This window comes from Rhinatrema bivittatum, chromosome 3 (assembly GCF_901001135.1).
Source record: "Rhinatrema bivittatum chromosome 3, aRhiBiv1.1, whole genome shotgun sequence".
In the NCBI taxonomy this organism is placed as follows: Eukaryota; Metazoa; Chordata; class Amphibia; order Gymnophiona; family Rhinatrematidae; genus Rhinatrema; species Rhinatrema bivittatum.
In genome coordinates this window covers 190,139,668-190,159,878 of record NC_042617.1, presented here as the reverse complement: position 1 = coordinate 190,159,878, position 20,211 = coordinate 190,139,668, and the positions used below count along the sequence as shown (strand labels likewise).

Genomic DNA, 20,211 nt, shown 5'->3' with positions numbered 1-20,211 from the left:
TACATTTATTTACCCCCAGTAAGTTGGATTGTATGTGTGTATATCAGGTGTTATCAATTAGTCTACCAATTCGCCTATTTCATCTCCAGGTCATTGAGACCCTCTTGACTCTTCAGCTTCAACTTCCCCCATTTCTTCCAGACCTCCCACCTAGTCATTATTTCACTTTTAAGGCATTTACAATCATTTACTCCAGAAGGAGCTCAGAGATGTTCTGGCGGGTCCACTGAAAGACTTGTTCAATAGATCCCTGGAAACGGGAATAGTGATGCATGACTGGAGAAGGACGGTAATGATCCCGCTTCACAAAAATGGTAGCAGAGAGGAGGCTGGAAACTATAGGCCGGTTAGCCTCACCTTGGTGTGGTAAAATTAATGGAGTCTCTGCTGAAGGAAAGGATAGTGAATTATCTACAAACGGGTGGGTTGCTGAACCTGAGGCAGCATGGATTCACCAGGGGAAGGTCCTGTCAGAAAAATCTGACTAAGTTGTTTGAATTGGGTGAATGGGATCAAGGAAGAGCACTTGAAGTGATTTACTTGGATTTTAGCAAAGCTTCTGATATAGTCTCACATAGGAGACTCGTGAATAAAATAAGACACTTGAAAATTGGTGCCAAGATGGTGGAATGGATTACAAACTGGTTGACTGACAGGAAACAGAGTGTAATGGTAAATGGAACCTACTCTGAAGAGAGAGAATGGTGTTAAGTGGAGTGCCACAAGGATTGGATTTGGGACCAGTTCTGATCAATATCTTTGGGTGCGATATTGTGGAAGAGATAGAAGTTAAATTTGTCTATTTGCGGTTTAGAGAGAATGAAAAATGATTTATGAAAGCTTGAAGAGTGGTTGAGGGTTTGGCATCTGGAATTCAATGCCAAGAAGTGAAGAGTCATGCATCTGGGGGTGCAGTAATCCAAAAGAGCTATATGTAAAGGGGGGGGGGGGGGGGAGGTGAAAGACTAATGTGCATGGACTGGGAGAGGGACCTTACAGTGATAGTATCTGGTGATCTGAAGGCAGTAAAACAGTGTGACAAGGCAATAGCTAAAGCCAGAAGAATGCTGGACTGCATAGAGAGAGGAATAACCAGTAAGATAAAAGGAGGTGATAATACTCTTGTATGGGTCCTTGGTGAGGCCTCACCTAGAGTACTGTGTTCAGTTCTGGAGACCGATTCTCAAAAAGGATAGAGACAGGATGGAGACCTGAGAAGAGTGACCAAAATGGTCTGTATTGGAAGACCTATGAAGAGAGACTGAAGGATCTAAATATGAATATTCTGAAAGAGAGGAGGTGCAGGGGAGATATGATACAGACCTTAGGATTTCTGAAAGGTTGTAATGATACAGATCTTCAAATATTTTCTATTGGAAAGCAAACAATAGAATTAGGGGTCACAAAGTGAAACTCCAAGAGGGGTTGACACAGAACCAACATCAATAAATATTTTTTTCTGGAGAGGGTGATGGATGCCTGGAATGCAGTATACACATTTAAAAAGGAATGGGATAAACACTGGGGATCCCTAAAGGCTGGAGGTGGAAATGAAGGAAAGGGTGCATGGAGCAACAGCTACTTCCCCTGACAGAATGCATAGGGATTACTACCCTTAACCAATCAACTTTCATGATTTTGATACAACTGCAATATCACTCTCTGCCTCAACAGCAGGGGGAGAAATAAGGAGAATGGGATTTAGACGACAGCCAATGCTGGGCCTTGACTTCTATGGTTTGGGATACTGATATGCGGACATTAGGGAAAAAGCGCAGGGCTGCTTCTATGGCTAAGTCAAAAAACAAAGCTCGTTCAAGCAGCATTGTCTGAATTATCAAGAAGGCTGCTCACCCTGTAAAAAAATGCTGTTAGCTGTAATTTTGTTATGGGTTTAACAGTGCTTAGTTTTAATTATTAATATTACTACCCTTAGCATGCACGGAGCAGCAGCTGCTACCCTTACCAGAAACATCGGGGCAACCTGCATGGAGTGGTAGATACTACCATAAAGTACTTGCTAGGAAGATTGAGTGGACCATTTTGTCTTTTTCTGCCGACGTTAACATGGGTAAACTGCTAAATCTACACATATAAATCTCTTACCTGTTTAAATGTTGGCCCACCTGGGAACACCTCTGGTCCACCGTTTTTTTAACACATGTAGATTTACTCGTGCACTCTTACTTACAAGTGTTTAGTGTAGGTTTCTAAAATAGCATATACTTGCTGATTTTTATATGTGAAACTTTTGAAAATTCAGCTGTTAATGTGCTGTCCCTTATGCTAGCTTTTGATCACAGACTACTAAAGGAATTGTCAGATCTCTGTAGTGGAAAAATTGAGGTTGCAGCTTTACTGATGTAGAGAATACAGGACAAAATTAAACTTTAGAACAAGCAAGATTATACCACAATTTTTAACAACAGGGAATGTGAACAGGATCCAAGCATGGGAGAATCTAGAGATCCAAGGGGAATGTGTGTATGTATGTGTATGTATGTGTGTGTGTGTGGTTGGGTGTGTGTGGGTGGGGGGGTGGGGGGGGGGGGAGAGACTGGCCCAGCTTGTGACACTATTACCATGAGGAAAAAAAAGCTAAGGTTAAGTTGCAGGTCATGCTTGATAATATTTATAGAAAACTATGTACTACCTATATGGAGTATCCGAGTAGTGCGAGTTGCTGGAACCAAACAAAAATAGAAGAAGCAGTGTTCTGCACAGTGAATTCCTGGCCATCCCAGAGCCGTCCTGTAGAACACAGTGCCCTTGTACAGTTAATTCTGTGACTTGTACTTTGAGAGACAGTGGGATTTTTGCTTCCATTGTAATATGCTTTCTAAAGAACTACAAGTCCCAGACTCATTTGTGCATATCGGTAGGGTGGGGGCAAAGCATCATATAAACAGGAAGGGGCATTGATTTCTGATTCACCTGGACAGTAAAAGCTGCCTGTGTTATTAGTAGGATTTATAGGCCTAAAAGAAAGCAATGGGTTAAATCTTGTGGTGTACATTGCACGGAGAAGAACTGAAACAGGGATAGGGAATAGTGCTTTTAAAAGAAAGGGAAGTGAAAGAAGCTAAATTCCACTTTTTCAAATAAAGATAAAACCTTTCTGCAGGCTGGCTCAGGCAATAAACTAACTAGGGAAGTAGATGAATAAAAGCAAGATGGAAATGATTTTAATATGAAGTCTGTGTCTGTGAAAACAAAAAATACGAAAAGCTGCCTGATGCATCCTGTGACTCCAGTCTCATGCTTTCAAAAATAGGTAGTATTACCATTATCACCATTACATTCAAAAGAAGGTTTACAAAAATTGGAGTGAGTAGGACTACACCATCTAATTCATGCTTTTTCAAAGATTCAGGCTTGTACCCTAAACTGATAGATTCTGTCAAAAAAATTGTTCTATCTGGTGTTCTGAAGTTGAAGAAAAGCAGAAGCTGGCAAAGTCAGTTCTAAAAGATGATAGTGGGCATATGTTTTCTCAATTTCTTCTCAAATGTAAGACTTTCAATGGAGAACAACTACTAAGAGACGGGCTTGTGTGGAGTCCTACCAGCAGGTGCTGTATTGCATTCCATTTCTGGAGACAAACACAATGCAGTATACTGGCAAAAAGGGAAGGGTATTCACCAAATCAGCATAAGCTATACAATAAACGTCCTAAACATGAAAAGAGCATAGAACATAAAATTTGCTACTACCAGTGGAAGGAATTATAGTAGTCTGACAGGTGGATATGGAATAGGCAGTGAAATTCAAAAATAAATATTTACAGAAGGAGAAATATTAGAACAACTATTGGATGTACCTTATGTATCTGTGCTACATTATATCGCCCTGTTTTCCAGCATCTTAAGTTTTTTGGGGGTTTTTTTTTGCATTTTGGGGGGTCCTCCCCTTGCTCTATCCCCACTTTTTTGTACACTTTGGCTCAGGGCTATAAATTTCCCAAGTTTCAGCTAAAATTTAAATCCCCTGTGCGCGGGGAAAAATGGGGTTATGCTCGCGGCCGGGCCTTGCGCACACTGGGGTAGATTTTAAAAGGTGCGTGTGGGAGTAGATTTGTTCGTGCAACATGGCGTGAACAAATCTACTCCCGATTTTATAACATACGTGCGCTGCCGTGCGCATGTTATAAAATACAAGGTCGGCGCGTGCAAGGCTGCGCAAAATCGGTAGCCTGCAAGCGCTGAGCCGCGCAGCCATCCTCCGTTCCCTCAGAGGCCGCTCCGATTTCAGAGCGGCCTCGGAGGGAACTTTCCTTACGGCCCCCCCACCTTCCCCTCCCTTCCCCTATCTAACGCACCCCCCAGCCCTAACTAACTCCCCCCCACCTTTATTTTACATATTACACCTGCCTCAGGCAGGCGTAACTTGTTCCGGTCCAGGGGCTGGTCCAGAGGCCATGGCCACGCCCCCGGAACGCCACTGGGCCAGAACCACAGCCACGGCACTGCCCCTGGAACGCCCCCGATGACGCACCGGCTGCGACACGCCCCCGATACGCCCCCCCAGGAAAACCCCAGGACTTACACATGTCCCAGGGCTCGGTGTGCGCAGGGGGTGGAAGAAGCAGCTTTTCAAGGGGTTACACACATATCTTATGCTCGTAACCCTTTGAAAGTCTGCCCCACTGCGTGCATTTTAGAAGAGGCCCGGCTGCGCATGTAACCCCTGTTACGTGCACAAGAGCCAGGCCTCTCTCAAGGGGCGGTCCCAGGGGCAGGGAGGGGTGGTCTGGGGGCGTGGAGGAACAATCCAGGGCGCGGGACGGAGCGGAGCTGGAGGCCCCCGGTACAGCGGCCATTTGCCACTGTGCTGAGAGATCGCGTGCCAGCAGGAGCTGACGTAAGTTCCGAAATAAAGAAATTAACAAAAGGTAGGGCCTTCAAAGGGGAAGAGGGAAGGAGGGTAAGTAGGGGGAGTAGGAAAGTTCTCCTCCCTGTCCGCTTCTTAATTGGAGTGGACTGGAAGGGAACTGGAGGAGGATCAATCTCGTTGCCGCATGTTATAAAATCACATGTCCATGTGCGCTCGCCAGGGAGGCGCGCGTGTTATTTTTTTTAAATCTACCCTTTTGTTACTAGGGTCATTGCTTCTCCCTAAGAGGATTGATCCAGAGGGATCTTTCTGCTTCCCTAGTTGATAATACCCAAGGAGGGTGGAGTGTTTTTGGAGAAAGGACTTTTTGGAAGAGATGGAAAATTGTTGACTTTCTGGATATTTTGGTAGGCATGTGCAATAGGAAAAAATTTGTTTCATTTTAAAATGTCTTTTGTGGGGACCCCAATTCATTTCTTTAGTTTCAAAATGAAAAAAAAAAAAAAGGATTTTAGTTTGATTTGTTTTCATCTGCCATTAAAGTCAATGGGGGAAGCATTACAGGTAATTTACAGCCTATATTGGGCTTCAGAATAGGGGTTTTCTAATCAATTGTCTTAAAACTTGTGGGAAGAAATCAACAGAAGGGAGAAAGAATTCCAAGGTAGAAAGACTGAGGAGAGTGGAAAGTGGCACCAAAAGTGGCATGAATAGCCTACGACTCCATAAAGGGGCAAAGGGGTTCCAGCATTGGCAGGATTTCACCAAGCCACTGTAAGAGGAGCAAAGAAGCAGAAAATGTGGGAAGAACACCCCAAACCTCCAAAAGAAGACACCAACATTTCATGTGGACAACTGGCACCAAAAGTGATATTAGGCATTAGAAGTCAGCAAGAAGGGGGACGAAGCAGAAAAGGAGGCAGTAAAACCTACAAGGCAGGCGCTGATAAAGGGGCCAAGCAGCACAAAGAGCGGCTGGAAGGCTCCAAAGCACCAGGAGAGGTGCAAAGCAGCTCCCTCAGACTGGCAAGGCGTTAGCCCTGGGGTACGACAGCAAGGCACAGTGGCAAAGTGAACTCCAAGGTGTAAGGCCTGGGCATGGAAGCAAGGCTGAGTGGCACAAAGACCCCCAAGGGTGGTGCAGGGTGGTGTTTAGGTTGTCTTGTAGAATGGGTTTACCAAATGTAAAGGTTATTTTTACAATTTGTACATCACATTGGTTTCTCTGATTGTGGGGTGGTTTTCCAGGAAAGTAGAGAGGGCTGCTTTATTTCGTGACCATTTCCCCACATTATTGAGCTCCCCTCAGCCTGTTGCATTTCCTGATTTTGAATGAAAGCTCTAGAGCAGAGCTTTCCAAACTGTCCGTCGCGACACGTTCGTGTGTCGCCTGCAGTGTGAAGGTGCGTCGCCCGGTCCACATAGCAGCAGGGACGGCAGAAGCAGGGAACTACAGCAGGAAGATCTGAGGGCCGTGGTGGAGCTTACCTCACCACGGCCTGAAGAAAAGGGTCACTTTCACTCCGCCTCCTTCCTGCCTGCGCAGCCCCGGAAGAAAAACATTGCTGGAGCCGCGTGGGCAGGAAGGAGGAGGAGCATCTTCCGTGTACAGAAGAAGAGCAGTGTTAATGGGCCGCCGCATATCCCACATCGCGGTGGCCTGAGAAGAAGAGGTAGTAGGGCCGCTGTGAGAACGAGAACCTGATTGTGTGTTTGAGGGAAGAAGACAGATGGGAGAAAAGAAATAAAAAACAAAAGACCATGTAAAAGGAATTGGCAATAAAACAAGAAAGGGAAGGAGAAAAAAAAAGCCTGTGACCAACCGATTAGAAAACTAAGATCAGACAGCAAAGGCAAAAAAAATTACTTTTTAGAGATTGGCATATGTTATCTTTGGGAATGTGCAAGAGTAGCACTTTCTCTATGCCGATCTCACAATGTAGGAGATCAGCATGGAGGAAGTGGAAGCCCACAAATATTTAATACCGCGGGGCCTGCACAGAGAAGGCAGAAGAACAGGCTTCAGTGCCAGTAGTAGCAATCAGCACCTCCCCAAATATCCACATGACAGCAGTGACAGCAGTAGCAGAGGATTGAGAGAGGCTCTGAGGTTGCTGGCAAAAGAAAGAGAGGAGGGTCTGCCTTCAGTGTGTGCATGCGTATGAATGGGTGCCTGCCTGAGGCTTTATCTGTGTATGAGAATGAATGGGTGCCTTCCTGGGGTCTGTCTGTGTGAGAATAGGTGCCTGTCTGTGTGTGGTGTATGTGTGTGTGAGAATAAATTGGTGCCTGCCTGCCTGTGGGTCTGTGTGTGTGTGTGTGTGTGTGTGTGTGTGTGTGTGAGAATGAGCTTGTGCATCCCTGGGGGGTGGGGAGGGAGCAGTGTGAGAATGAATGGGAGCTGCCTGGGGGGTCAGTGTGGGTGTAACATTATGTAATCCATAAAAATGTATGTATATATTTAAGGAAACATACATAAATTGTCAAAATATGTTTTGTTCGTTTAACCTTTAACCTCTGGTTTGCTAGTAGACTGAATTACTGTGTCGTGAAATTACGTTTGTCTAAAAAGTGTGTCACCAACATGAAAAGTTTGGAAAGCTCTGCTCTAGAGCTATTCTAAGTTTTATCTCATGCGTACATCAAAATGATTTCGCTTGGGCATCTTTAGTGAGGTGCTAAGTGTGATAATAACCAGACCTTACACCTTGAAGCCACTCTTTGTGCTGCTTGGCCCCTTTATAAGTGCCTGCCTTGGAGGTTTTACTGCCACCTTTTCTGCTTTGTTCCCCCTTCATGTTCACTTAGGATGCTTTCGGTGCCAGGTTGCCATTTGAGATGTCATTAAGAGTTGCTGGTAAGTGGTAACCTCTTTTGGAGCTTTGGGGTGTTCCTACCACACTTGTTCTCTTCTTGGATTTGCTATACTGGGACTATATTTTTTAGATTTTTGCTGGCACCTCCAGTACCAGTGTTAACCTGGCTAATTTTGGACACATTTACATTTACTTTATCTGCTCTGCCTTTCCTTATCCCTGACATGATTATTTTTATGTCACTGGGGTTGTGAAGAATACAACAATGATTTTTATATTTTGCATTGATATTGTAATGCCCACTGACTGTGCCGTTACTACACTGCTGTGTGAAGAACACAGAGAAACTGCTGCAGTGAGCGTCGCACTACTTCCCTAACACAGACAGGCTTCACAACACAGCCGGTTATGCGGCACTCTCTGTCCTGCCCTCACTGCTAACTTAAGACTATTGCCTATTGCCCATTGTGTGTCCGCTGCCAGGCAGACAGAGAATAAATGACTAACCTCAAGTGTACCTAAGGCGTCAGTCACCAGAAAGGAAAAACAGAACCGCAACTGAAAGTGAAGCAAGACAAATCTGCTAGGAGACACAGATATTGTGATGCAGCACTGCCTCACTGCCTTCCTACCTTGTGTGACTGAGTGACTACTTCTGGCACAGTGGGGTAGATTTTCAGAGCCCTGCTCGCCTAAATCCGCCCAAAACCGGGCGGATTTAGGCGAGCAGGGCCCTGCGCGCCGGGAAGCCTATTTTACATAGGCCTCCCGGCGCGCGCAGAGCCCCGGGACTCGCGTAAGTCCCGGGGTTCTCGGAGGGGGGCGTGTCGGGGGCGTGTCGGGGGGCGGGCCCGGTCGTCGCGGCGTTCCGGGGGCGTGTCGGCAGCGTTTTGGGGGCGGGTACGGGGCGTGGCTACGGCCCGGGGGCGTGGCCGCGCCCTCCGTACCCGCCCCCAGGTCGCGGCCCGGCGCGCAGCAGGCCCGCTGGCGCGCGGGGATTTACGTCTCCCTCCGGGAGGCGTAAATCCCCCGACAAAGGTAAGGGGGGGGTGTAGACAGGGCCGGGCGGGTGGGTTAGGTAGGGGAAGGGAGGGGAAGGTGAGGGGAGGGCAAAGGAAAGTTCCCTCCAAGGCCGCTCCGATTTCGGAGCGGCCTTGGAGGGAACGGGGGGAGGCAGCGCGGCTCGGCGCGCGCAGGCTATACAAAATCGATAGCCTTGCGCGCGCCGATCCAGGATTTTAGTGGATACGCGCGGCTGCGCGCGTATCTACTAAAATCCAGCGTACTTTTGTTTGCGCCTGGAGCGCAAACAAAAGTAGGCTGTTCGCGCTCGTCTGAAAATCTACCCCAGTGAGGATATAAAATATGCTGCAGGAAAAAAACTTTAGCAAGAACTTAATGCTATGCTTTCACACAGACAATGTCTTGAGAAGCAATGCAGAGTAAAACTCTGAAATGCTCAGTCTTCAAGATCAGCGTCAGTGTACTCAGTCTGTAGCGATAGGTCAGATTGGCAAATTGCTTCCTTGTGATACATCATTTCTCTCATCTCCTTGACGATATACTCATCCTCCACCTCTGCTAACTGCCTGCTCTCCACTGTATCAATTTCTAATTGTACACATACACCTGTTGCTTTCCTATGATTTCTATGAGTCTATTGAATATAATGGCTTATAGAAACAATTCTATTTAAAACAAATGAAATGAAAAAGATTCCTTTAATTCGTGGGGCCCCCTTCAATTTGTTTTGGGGCTCCACAAAAGAAACAAACTGGCCCCTATTGATTTCATTTTTCTATTTCATTTTAACTAATGTTCATACCTACATTTTGGCTCAGTTCCCGAGAAAAGGACAAACTCCCAGTATCATGAAGGGCTAAGGCCTAGAGCAGTGGTTCTCAACCCTGTCCTGGGGACCCCCCCAGCCAGTCGGGTTTTCATGATATCCACAATGAATATGAATGAGAGAAAATTTGCATACACTGCCTCCATAACATGCAAATTTTCTCTCAGGCATATTCATTGTGGATATCATGAAAACCCGACTGGCTGGGGGGGTCCCCAGGACAGGGTTGAGAACCACTGGCCTAGAGGTTTTCATCCCTTTGCACCTACATAGCAGCAGAGGAGAAGATCTGAGAATTTATTGCTGTTTTGGAAGAGATAAGAACATAAGAAGTTGCCATACTGAGTCAGACGAAGGGTCCATCAAGCCCAGTATTCTGTTTCAAACAGTGGCCAATCCAAGTTACAAGTATTTGACAAGTACCCAACATTAAATAGATCTTATGCTACTAATGCCAGTAATAGCAGTGGCTATTCCCTAAGTCAACTTGTTTAATAACATTTTATGGACTTCTCCTCCAGGAACTTGTCCAAACCTTATTTAAACCTAGCTATTTTAATTATACTAACCACATCCTCCGGCAATTAATTCCAGAGCTTAATTGTGTGTTGAGTGAAAACAATTTTCTTCAATTTGTTTTAAATGTGCTACTTGCTAACTTCACGGTGTGCCCCCTAATCCTTCTTTTACCTGAAAGAGTAAATAACTGATGTACTGTTACGTGCTCTAGTCCTCTTATTATTTTATAGATGTCTATCATATCCCCCCTCAGCCATCCCTTCTTCAAGCCGAACAACCCTAACTTCTTTAGCCTTTCCTCATAGGGGAGCCGTTCTATCCCCTTAATCATTTTGGCCGCCCTTCTCTATATCTTCTCCAGTACAACTATATCTTTTTTTAGATGCAGCCATTAGAATTACATCACAGTACTCAAGGTGCGGTCTCACTATGGAGCAATACAGAGGCATTATGACATTCTCCATACTATTCACCATTCTCTTCCTAATAATTCCTTTGTGAGAGATTGCTAGAATTACCTGATTGAAGAGTTTTTTGAACAAGGGGATTTTTTGCATCTCAGCCCTTGTTTTATCCTGGTTGCTGCAGAAGGTTAGCCTTCCTTATAGGGCAAAGACATTTTTTTAAATTGGACACACTCGTTCAGTTGGGAGATGAACAACTTAGAGAAGTACCATGGATAAAGTGACCATGGCCTTTGTGATTATGATTTTCTTAATGTTATTTCTAATTTTTGCCATACTGACCTAGATCTTAGCTTTCAAACTTCAAGTACATTTTCATTTGAATATCATCCTCTGATTCTGTGGTTTATTGCTGCCAGCATCCGCAGCAGATTTTCCACCTGTGCCTATCACTGACCAATGATAAGGAAGAATGGGGTGAGTGTGACTATTCATGACTGAATCCCTGACTGCCCCAGGAGCCCAGGATGTAGAACTCCACCCCCCCGCTGGATGAACTCCAGTGTCTCCAGGGGCTCTTGTGAGACGTGTGCAAGAAAAGGAGACATCTGGGACATAGAAAAACTGCCCGAAGAAATGTATGACCCCTTAAATTCTATGCACCCCACAAAAGAGAGTTACACATATCTTACTTCACGAGGTTTAGCATTCTAAGCAGTTAAAAATCTGATAGGTGACTCTCATAATGGCAATTTTCTTGGCAGATCAGACTACCCTCCCTCCTTTCCCTTTGGAATGAATGCTTACCATTCCAGAAAGTCTCAATTTTTAGCAAAAGGGGAGATGTGAAAGCCATCTTGCTGGCACCACTGAACTCTATCAAATGATGCTATCAGTTTTTTACTATAATTCTATGATAGCAGTGGAGCCTGCTGGAACACACTTATTTATATCAGCTCTATCCCTTACTAAGGACATTGAAATCCTTCTCTCGGGGCCAAAAGACACCAACCTGGGATGAACGGGGTCTGCCAAATAGGAAATAGTTGCAATACGTATAGAAATAATGTAAGATGCTATGACTGCCCAATTTACAATCAAAAACCCTCTGAGCTAATATCATTTCAAAGTAATTGACGGAAATGAAGCACCACATAGGTATAAATTTATCAAATTAAAATAGCTCATCAAACCTATATCCCAGAATTCTAAAATAGTTGGGGTGCACAGGGAGTAGTCAAAAGCAAATTCAAAATCAATCTTAGCTATTAAGGCTTTCACCCCATGCCCTCTTGTCAAATTCATGGACTGATTTAAAGAGGCATAGTGCTGAGCAAAGTTCAGGGTCCAAATGATCATTCACCAATGAATCTTCTGCATATGATATGTTGTGGATCATTTGGAATTTGGCTTTTTGCATTTTCCAGGAAGTTTCTCAGTGGGGATATTACCATGTAATTCAAAATGGGTCTATTAAATAGGTCCTCAATACTCTGTCTGCAACCCATTTTTCTTTTTTTTTTTTTTTTATTTTATTAGGTACTGTATTCCTATGGAGTATGGAAAACTTGAAACTTTTAACTGATCTTCTCTCAATTTGTCCTGAACATGGGATTCTGAAATGATAAAGCTTGAAAATATCTCAATGTCATCTTATTAGTGGAAAGCAAAGTACCAGAATGGATATCAAAGCCTCACGGTAGAATATAAATCAGAGCAAAAGTGTGATGAGTAGACTTAAAGCTGCAAATATATTCTTTTGATAATAGGTGCTGGTTGCAGAATCAACGTTCTTAATCCATTGTGAGCATTATAAACATTCCAACTTTATTATAATATTTATACATGCAGATAGCAATCTTCAAAAAATGGCAAGTCCACAAAACTTATTATCGAAAGTCCATATTAAATCTTTAGACTTTTTATAGCATAGTCCCCCAACTTGGCCATATTTTGCCATTTTGCACAGGTCTTTTAAAATCTTCCCCTTGGTGTAAGAAGCTACAGCTGATCATGACTAATTGCCATGCAAAGTTATAGTGGCTGAAGATTGATGGAGGTATCATTTATGATCTCACCCTATAGAATTCTCTGTTGCTAACTGGCACCTAAATTGCTCAACATAGTTGAGCTGAGTTTTATAAGTCCTTATGGGGGCAATAATCAAAAGTTTTTACAAGGACAAACACATGTTTATCCACATAAAAATATGGTTAGATGTATTTATTTATTTGAGAAGGCTTATATTCCGCCTATTGTGACTTATTAGCACTCTCCCATGAACACAGCTAAAAGTATGCATGCTGGATGACAGCATACTGTTAAATGTACCAGAAACAGGTGGCCCTGGGGATGGAGGCAGGAAAATACAGATAGGGATTGCACTTTGAAATCCCTGCATTTAATTTCAACATATACCTTTGCACCTGCTTCAAAGCAAGTGCAAAAGTATGTGGGTACAAATTACCAATTGCCTCCCGCTGGTAGGATTTTCAAAGGGAAACTCCATGGAAAGTTTCCCTTTGAAAATGTGCATGCAGCCCTGAGGGTGCAAAGTATTTTCTATAGAAATTTTATCTGCCAAAAACAGTAGGTGCCAAGGCCTATGGTTACTACTTTGTGCCCATGCAGATTCTCAAAAGAAAAGTATAAATGTAGGTACAAAGTACCCAAGGGGGTAGATTTTTAAAGGGGTACATGCGTAGAATACCCGCATACCTCCCGAAAACCTACCCCAAACCCCCCCTGCGCGCGCCGAGCCTATTTTGCATAGGCTCGTAAGTCCCAGGGCTTGCATGGAGAGGCGTGCCGGGGGCGTGGCGGTCGTGACGTGGCGTTTTGGGGGCGTGGCACAGGTGATGCAATGTTTTGGGGGCGGCGCCGCCGGCGTGGTTTCGGCCCAGGGGCATTCCGGGGGCATGGCCACGCCCTCCGGAACAGCCCCCGGGTCGAGTGATGGTGCGCCAGCAGCCCGCTGGCACACGCAGATTTACGTCTGCCTCTGGCAGGCGTAAATCCGGCGATAAAGGTGGGGGGGGGGGTGAAAGAAAGTTCCCTCCGAGGCCGCTCCGATTTCGGAGCGGCCTCGGAGGGAACGGAGGCAGGCTACGCGGCTCGGCGCGCACAGGCTGCCGATTTTGGACAGCCTTGCACACGCCAACCCCAGATTTTAATGGATACGCGTGGCTACGCGCGTATCTATTAAAATCCCGCTTACTCTTGTTCGCGCCTGGTGGGCGAACAAAAGTACGCGTGTGCGCAGATTTATAAAATCTGCCCCTGAGTATTTTTGCTTTAGACACAAAATGGACAATTTTCAAGCTGTCCACCTATGTGTCTAGACTATGGGGTAGATTTTATAATTTAGCGCGAACGCGTACTTTTGTTCGCGCACCACTCCGATTTCGGAGCGGCCTCGGAGGGAACAGAGGCAGGCTGCACGGCTCGGCGCGCACAGCCTGCTGATTTTGGGCAGCCTTGCACGCGCCGACCCCGGATTTTAATGGATACGAGCAGCTACGCGCGTATCTATTGAAATCCCGCGTACTCTTGCTCAAGCCTGGTGCGCGAACAAAAGTACGCGTTTGCGCTAAATTATAAAATCTACCCCATAGTCTAGACACATAGGTGGACAGCTTGAAAATTGTCTGTTTTGTGTCTAAAGCAAAAATACTCAGGGGCAGATTTTATAAATCTGCGCACACGCGTACTTTTGTTCGCGCACCAGGCGCGAACAAGAGTAAGTGGGATTTTAATAGATCTTTACGATGGCCGCCGCCATTATAAAACACGCGCTGGCCAGCGCCATCTTTATGATGGCCATTGTAAGGATGGCAGCGGCCATCTTTAAAGATGGCGCCGGCCATCCAGTGCTCCTACCATGTGACAGGGGCCGGCCAATGGCACGGATACCCTGTCACATGGTAAGGGCAAAGGGCCATCGGCGCCATCTTTATGAGTGGCAGCTGACGGCCCGAGAACGGGAGATCACTCCCGGGACCACCACTAGAGCACCAGGTAATTTAAAAATGTTTTGGGGGGATCGGGAGGGTGGGAGAAGCTAAGGGGTCATCTTTAAAGGGTCGGGTGGTTTTTTTAATCGGGCCATCAACGACATTTTTGAGTGGCAGCCAAAATGGCGCCGATGGCCCGAGAGCGGGAGATCGGTCCCTGCACCCCCACTGGACCACCAGGTACTCGTAAAAAGTTTTGGGAGGGTTCAGGGGGGTGGGGAAAGGTAAGGGGTACATTTTATAGGGTCGGGGTGGGTTTAGGAGTTGTTTTGGTGTGCCAGTTTTCCCGTCCTCCCCCCAAATAACTCCCGTTAGTGTCCACTAACGGGAGTAATGATTTTTCACGATAAATCGTGAAAATTTCTATTGTATCGAGCACTGTACCGATTTTTGATGATTTAAAAAAATATCGGACGATTTTTTTAAATCGTCAAAAAACGATTCACATCCCTACTGGCAACAGATTCCACAACTTAAGAACATAAGAAATTGCCATGCTAGGTCAGACCAAGGGTCCATCAAGCCCAGCATCATGTTTCCAACAGTGGCCAAACCAGGCTACAACTACCTGGCAAGAATTCAAATACTAAGTAGATCTCAAGCTACTGATTGCAGTAATAGCAGTGGCTATTCTCTAATGCCCAAATTTTAAGAGCCTTGTGTGCATAAAAATCAGAAGTTACGCGCGTGGCTGAGCCCTGCATATGCCGTGCGCATTTTGAAAATGGCTCGGCCATGCGCATAACCCCCGTTATGCACAGAAGTGCTGAGCCAAGTAAAAGGGCAGGCCAGGGGCATGGTCTGGGTGTGAAGGGGTGGGGTGGGGTGGGGTGGGGCAGGGATGGGCCAGGACAGCATCTTTAGATGCGTCCCGGGAAAGGGCGTGCTGACAGCCCGCTGGCGCACAGAAGAAACTTCTGCTCCGGAGGAGCAGTAAGTATTAAAATAAAAAATTTGGGGCTAGGTAGGGGTAGGTTAGGGGTTGGGGAGGAAAGGGGAAGAGGGAGGGTTACAGTTACAAAGTTCCCTCCTTCATTGAAATGGACTGGGAGGGAACTGGGAACCAGCCGATTGCGTCGCTGCGTATAGGTTGTAAAATCCCCCCCCCCCCCCCGCCCACACGAGTTGCAAGCTGCTTGCACAAGCGTGTGTGGATGTTATAATCTGGCACGCATGTGTGCATGGACATCGCATTTTACAGCATGCACGCGCCAACGCGCACAGTTTAAAAAATGATCACATCCATGAGCGCGCCAGGAACTGCAAGCGCACGAGGATGCACGTGCACACCTTTTAAAATCTACCCCCAAGTCAACTTGATTAATAGCAGTTAATGGACTTCTCCTCCAAGAACTTATCCAAACTTTTTTAAACCCAGCTACACTAACTGCACTAACCACATCCTCTGGCAACAAATTCCAGAGCTTAATTGTGCGTTGAATGAAAAGGACAGGTTATGAGACTATTTCTAAACATTTGGGGCTCCATCCATCCATCTTTTGTCAGGGAGTATGCAAGTGGAAAAAGTTGAAGACTTGCAGCAATTTAACCTAGGAATGGTCATCCTGCCAAGATCACCCCATGAGTAAATTGTAAAATCATCCATGAAATCACAATGAACCCCAGACTAACTTCTAAAGATCTGAAACTTTCTCTTGTTGCAGTTGATATGAGGTTCCTATATCAATCAGCAGAATGAGAATGGGAGGATAGCTTGGCAGAAAAACTGCTCTCTATAAAAAAAACATTGCTGCCCACCTCATGGTTACCCACAAGATTTCTGGAATAATATTCTCTGGACAGAAGAATAAAAAATGGAATTTTCAGTCATAATAACAAATGTTTTGTTTGGCAAAAACCAAACACTGCTCTCCAATATAAGAACCACATCCCGATGGGCAAGCATGGTAGTAGAGGCATCATAATATGTTTTGCTGCATTAGGACCTGGATAGCTTGCCATCATTAATGAAGCCAGGAATTCTGCTTTTTTATTGGAAAATTCTAGAGAAGAATGTCAGGCCACCCCTTTGTAAGCTGAAATTGAGAACTACAGAATGGCTAAAGAAAAGAGATTTTGGGGTAGATTTTCAAAGGGTTACACGCGTAAGATATGCGTGCAACCCCTGAAAACCTACCCCTGGCTCCCCCTGCGCACGCCAAGCCTATCTTGCATAGGCTCGGCGGTGCGCATAAGACCCGGGACGCGCGTAAGTCCTGGGGCTTCGAATAAGGAGCTGGCCGGGGGCGTGTTCGGGGGCATGGCGGCGGGCCATGGGCATGGCCGGAGGCGTGGTGGCGGTCCGGGGGCGGGGCCGAGTGCTTCGGCACAACAGCCTGTGCCAGGGCAGGGAGCCAGCGGCGCGCGCAAGTTACGCCTGCCAGGCGTAACTCCACGAAATAAGGTAGGGGGGGATTTGGTTAGGGCTGGGGGGGGGGGGTGGGTTAGATAGGGGAAAGGAGGGAAAGGTGGGGGGGACAAAAAAAATTACCTCCAAGGCCGCTCCGAACAGCAGCCTCAGAGAGAACGGAGGCAGGCTGCTCGGCTCGGCGCACATAGGTTGCACAATTGTGTACCCCCCCTGCGCGCGCCGACCCTGGATTTTATAACATGCGCAGGCATGTTATAAAATCGGGTGGAGATTTGTTCATGCCGGGTTGCGCGAACAAATCTGCGCCCTCTCGTACGTTTAAAGATTTGCCCCTTTGTGTTTTGGATTGGCCAAGTCAAAGTCCCATTCTAAACCCTATTGACATGTTGCGGCAAGACCTGACTAGAGCTGTTCATGCAAGGAAGCCCTCAAATGTCACCGAGCTGAAACAGTTCTTTATGGAAGAATGAGTCAAAATTCCTCAAGGATGATGTGAGAGACTGATCAATAGTTACACGAAATGCTTAGCTGAAGTTATGGCTGCTCTAGGAGTTGTCACCTGTTGCTGAATGAAGAGTTCACATCTTTTTCACACAAGGATAATTATTGTTGAATCTTTTTCTTTAATAAATAATCAAAATATACTTTGAATTATTTATTCAATGGGGCTATCTTTCTCTCTTATTGAGGTTTAGGTTAGAATCTAGTCTGCTTTGAGTATAAATTGTAGTTAAATACAGACCATCCTAGGAGGCTCACAAACATTTACTCTGCACTGTAGATGAAGCAGTTTATAAATCTCAATTAATAAATAAATTGTTCATGGTAAAATTAATGTTATTACCTTAGTAGTATGATGGACTATAACAATTATTATTAATACAAATTGTTTCTTGGTGACATTTAATAACCAAGAAAATGCTGTATATGTGCCATCCAATTCTGCATCTATGTCTGTACCTTTCAGCCAACATTTTTAGTACCTAATAGTTTATGTATTGAATATATGTTATTCTCCAGTAGAAACAGGAAACCCCATCAAAATATCTGAAGAATTTCCTGCACTAGAAGCCATTGGGAGATATGCTGCTTTTGTCCTTGAGAAGTAGAAACTTTTAAAAATCATAATACTGCTCTGCATGAAACTATATTACTAGGAAGCATGAAAAAATAGTGCTGTGATTAGAATATAATTTATTGAAAACACGTTGCATTCTTTCCTGGCTGACTGAACATTTATCATGTCCTTGAGGGACCCTGCTAAAACCTTCATGGCCATTCAGTCCTACACATCTTTGCATCAATGACTGACAAGGAATGTATCGTGTACATTGTACAGAAAGTCGTATAACTATGACTGTATAACTCTCAGTCCCATTATCAAAAGATAATGGTATACATATAGTGCTAGAGCTGTAAAAATTGATGCAAATTAAATATAGAGCTTTATTCAATATTAAGGTTTTTATTCAATTAAATTTATGATAAATTAGTGGTTTACCAGTTTCACATACAGTATATGCATGTGTTCATGGAGTTTGACCATTATAAATTGCTTTGTGTTGTTTGGAAAAGTAATTCATAAATAAAATGAAATGAAATTATACCTCAGAGGTATCAGCTCAAATTTTGACCTGCTCAAGAAATATAGTGTTAGGGCTTATGCAATAAACTTTAAAGTTCATGTTAAGTTCCTCTTGCACATGCCAAAAATAGTATGCTAGGCATATTAGTGATTCAGAAATGTATTAGCAAGAGTACGCTAAAATGAAATTCTCCACAAATGAAGGGAAGTAAAGTTCAAATAAAATTTTATGATTTTGATAGCATGTTCTGTATGCATGCTTTATACCAAGAACTTGCTAATGATCCAAAATTTAACACCTTCCTCGGACCAGGTGTTATCTTGCTAACTTGCTTGCTAGTGAGAGGGCTCAGCTAAATACAGAGTACCTGAAAAATGAAGGCCATGTACAGGAGATGAAACTGTAAAACCTGTAGGCCATTGAGGAAAAATACATTTAGCATTTCTCTTCACCAAAACAAAACACAGCCAACACACACTTTTTTTTTTTTTTAAATATTACATATATACACATATTCACATCACAAATATGTCTTCTCAAACAAAGCAGTTAAATATCACATAATATTTTCATGCATTGCTCCACATCTCACAGTGTACAAGGCACAGAGGCTTCACAGTGGTGTGTAAATGGACAGTCTCCAAGATATTTGCATGGTTGGTATAATCATGCCATAATTGGTCAATACAAGGTGTACCACAGACATTCTGAGGCTTCAATTTGGAAAGCAGCTTTCATGGGGTCCCAGCATCATCCCTTGGCTAGTTACAAAAGCAGAGGCCCATCTTCTTTGGGGATTACCTCAAGGTCAAGTGACTAGCTGGTGGACTCCTCATTCTTCCCCTAATATAAAATGATAGTTTTCACAGGGTGTCACCAGTACAGGCGACACATAGAGTTTGGGAAGAAAATGATAGAAAGATTGAAGGAGGTAACAGAGGAGATATACTTGACCACTTAAAAAATGAATGTGCCTTTATTTACACATCACAAAGGTTACTAGAAGACAAAGGTATTTGCTGTCATTGAGTTGTCAGTGCAACATTCAGAGGCTTCAGACTGAACAGCAGTCTGAGGCTCAGAATTTTCTACATTTACTATGCATCATTTTGATTAACATAGAAAAGCAGTATATTAAGAGAATATTAAAAAAATAAATAAATAAACAAACAAACGATGTGATCAAAATTTGTTTTAAGTGAAGAATTCTTTTCAATGGGCTTTGTGGCACTAGCAGACTGCATGTTCTAGCCATTGTGGTATCTACACTAGATGATGTTCATAGATAATGGAATGGTCAGATAATGGTGCCCCTCTGAGTCAAGTGGCCAAATTCTTCTTTCGATTGTCCCCTTCCTTTTTCTCCCCAACCATATCTTCTCACAGTGCTCTTCGAAGACCCTTATTTATACTGAAGACAAATGGTTATAAACACATCCTCATGTCAGTTTTCTGTTCTCTTGGAACCCTGTTCGTCTAGGAGACTGACAAATAACTACCATATGCTAAAAAGCTTTCTTGCATACCCTTTCAAAGCAAGCAGGAGGAGCCAAGAGGAAAAGAGAACTGAGCATGTTCATTTTTGCAAGATCACCCTATTTAGGCCTGGATTTTCTAAGGTTGCAGACCTTAGAGAATCCCGCGGTAACGGGGGCGAAGCAAGGGGCGGACCTGCGAAAGCCGGCAGCGATCGCACCACCGCGGTGTTATCGCTGTCGGTTTTCAGGTGTCCTACCTTTTCACCGTCAGCGAAGTCGTCGTGGAGTCTGCCCCGACGCCACCCAGACGCCTTCCCTTCCGGTGCAGACTCCGCCCCGACT

General features: G+C 44.6%; 1 protein-coding gene across 1 annotated transcript in view; it reads right to left on the bottom strand.

The window, feature by feature from the left end:
• The window catches only part of GRM1 (glutamate metabotropic receptor 1), a 915,771-nt gene that overhangs the window by 87,281 nt on the left and 808,279 nt on the right, over positions 1-20,211 (bottom strand). The gene's annotated exons all lie outside the window — the stretch shown is intronic.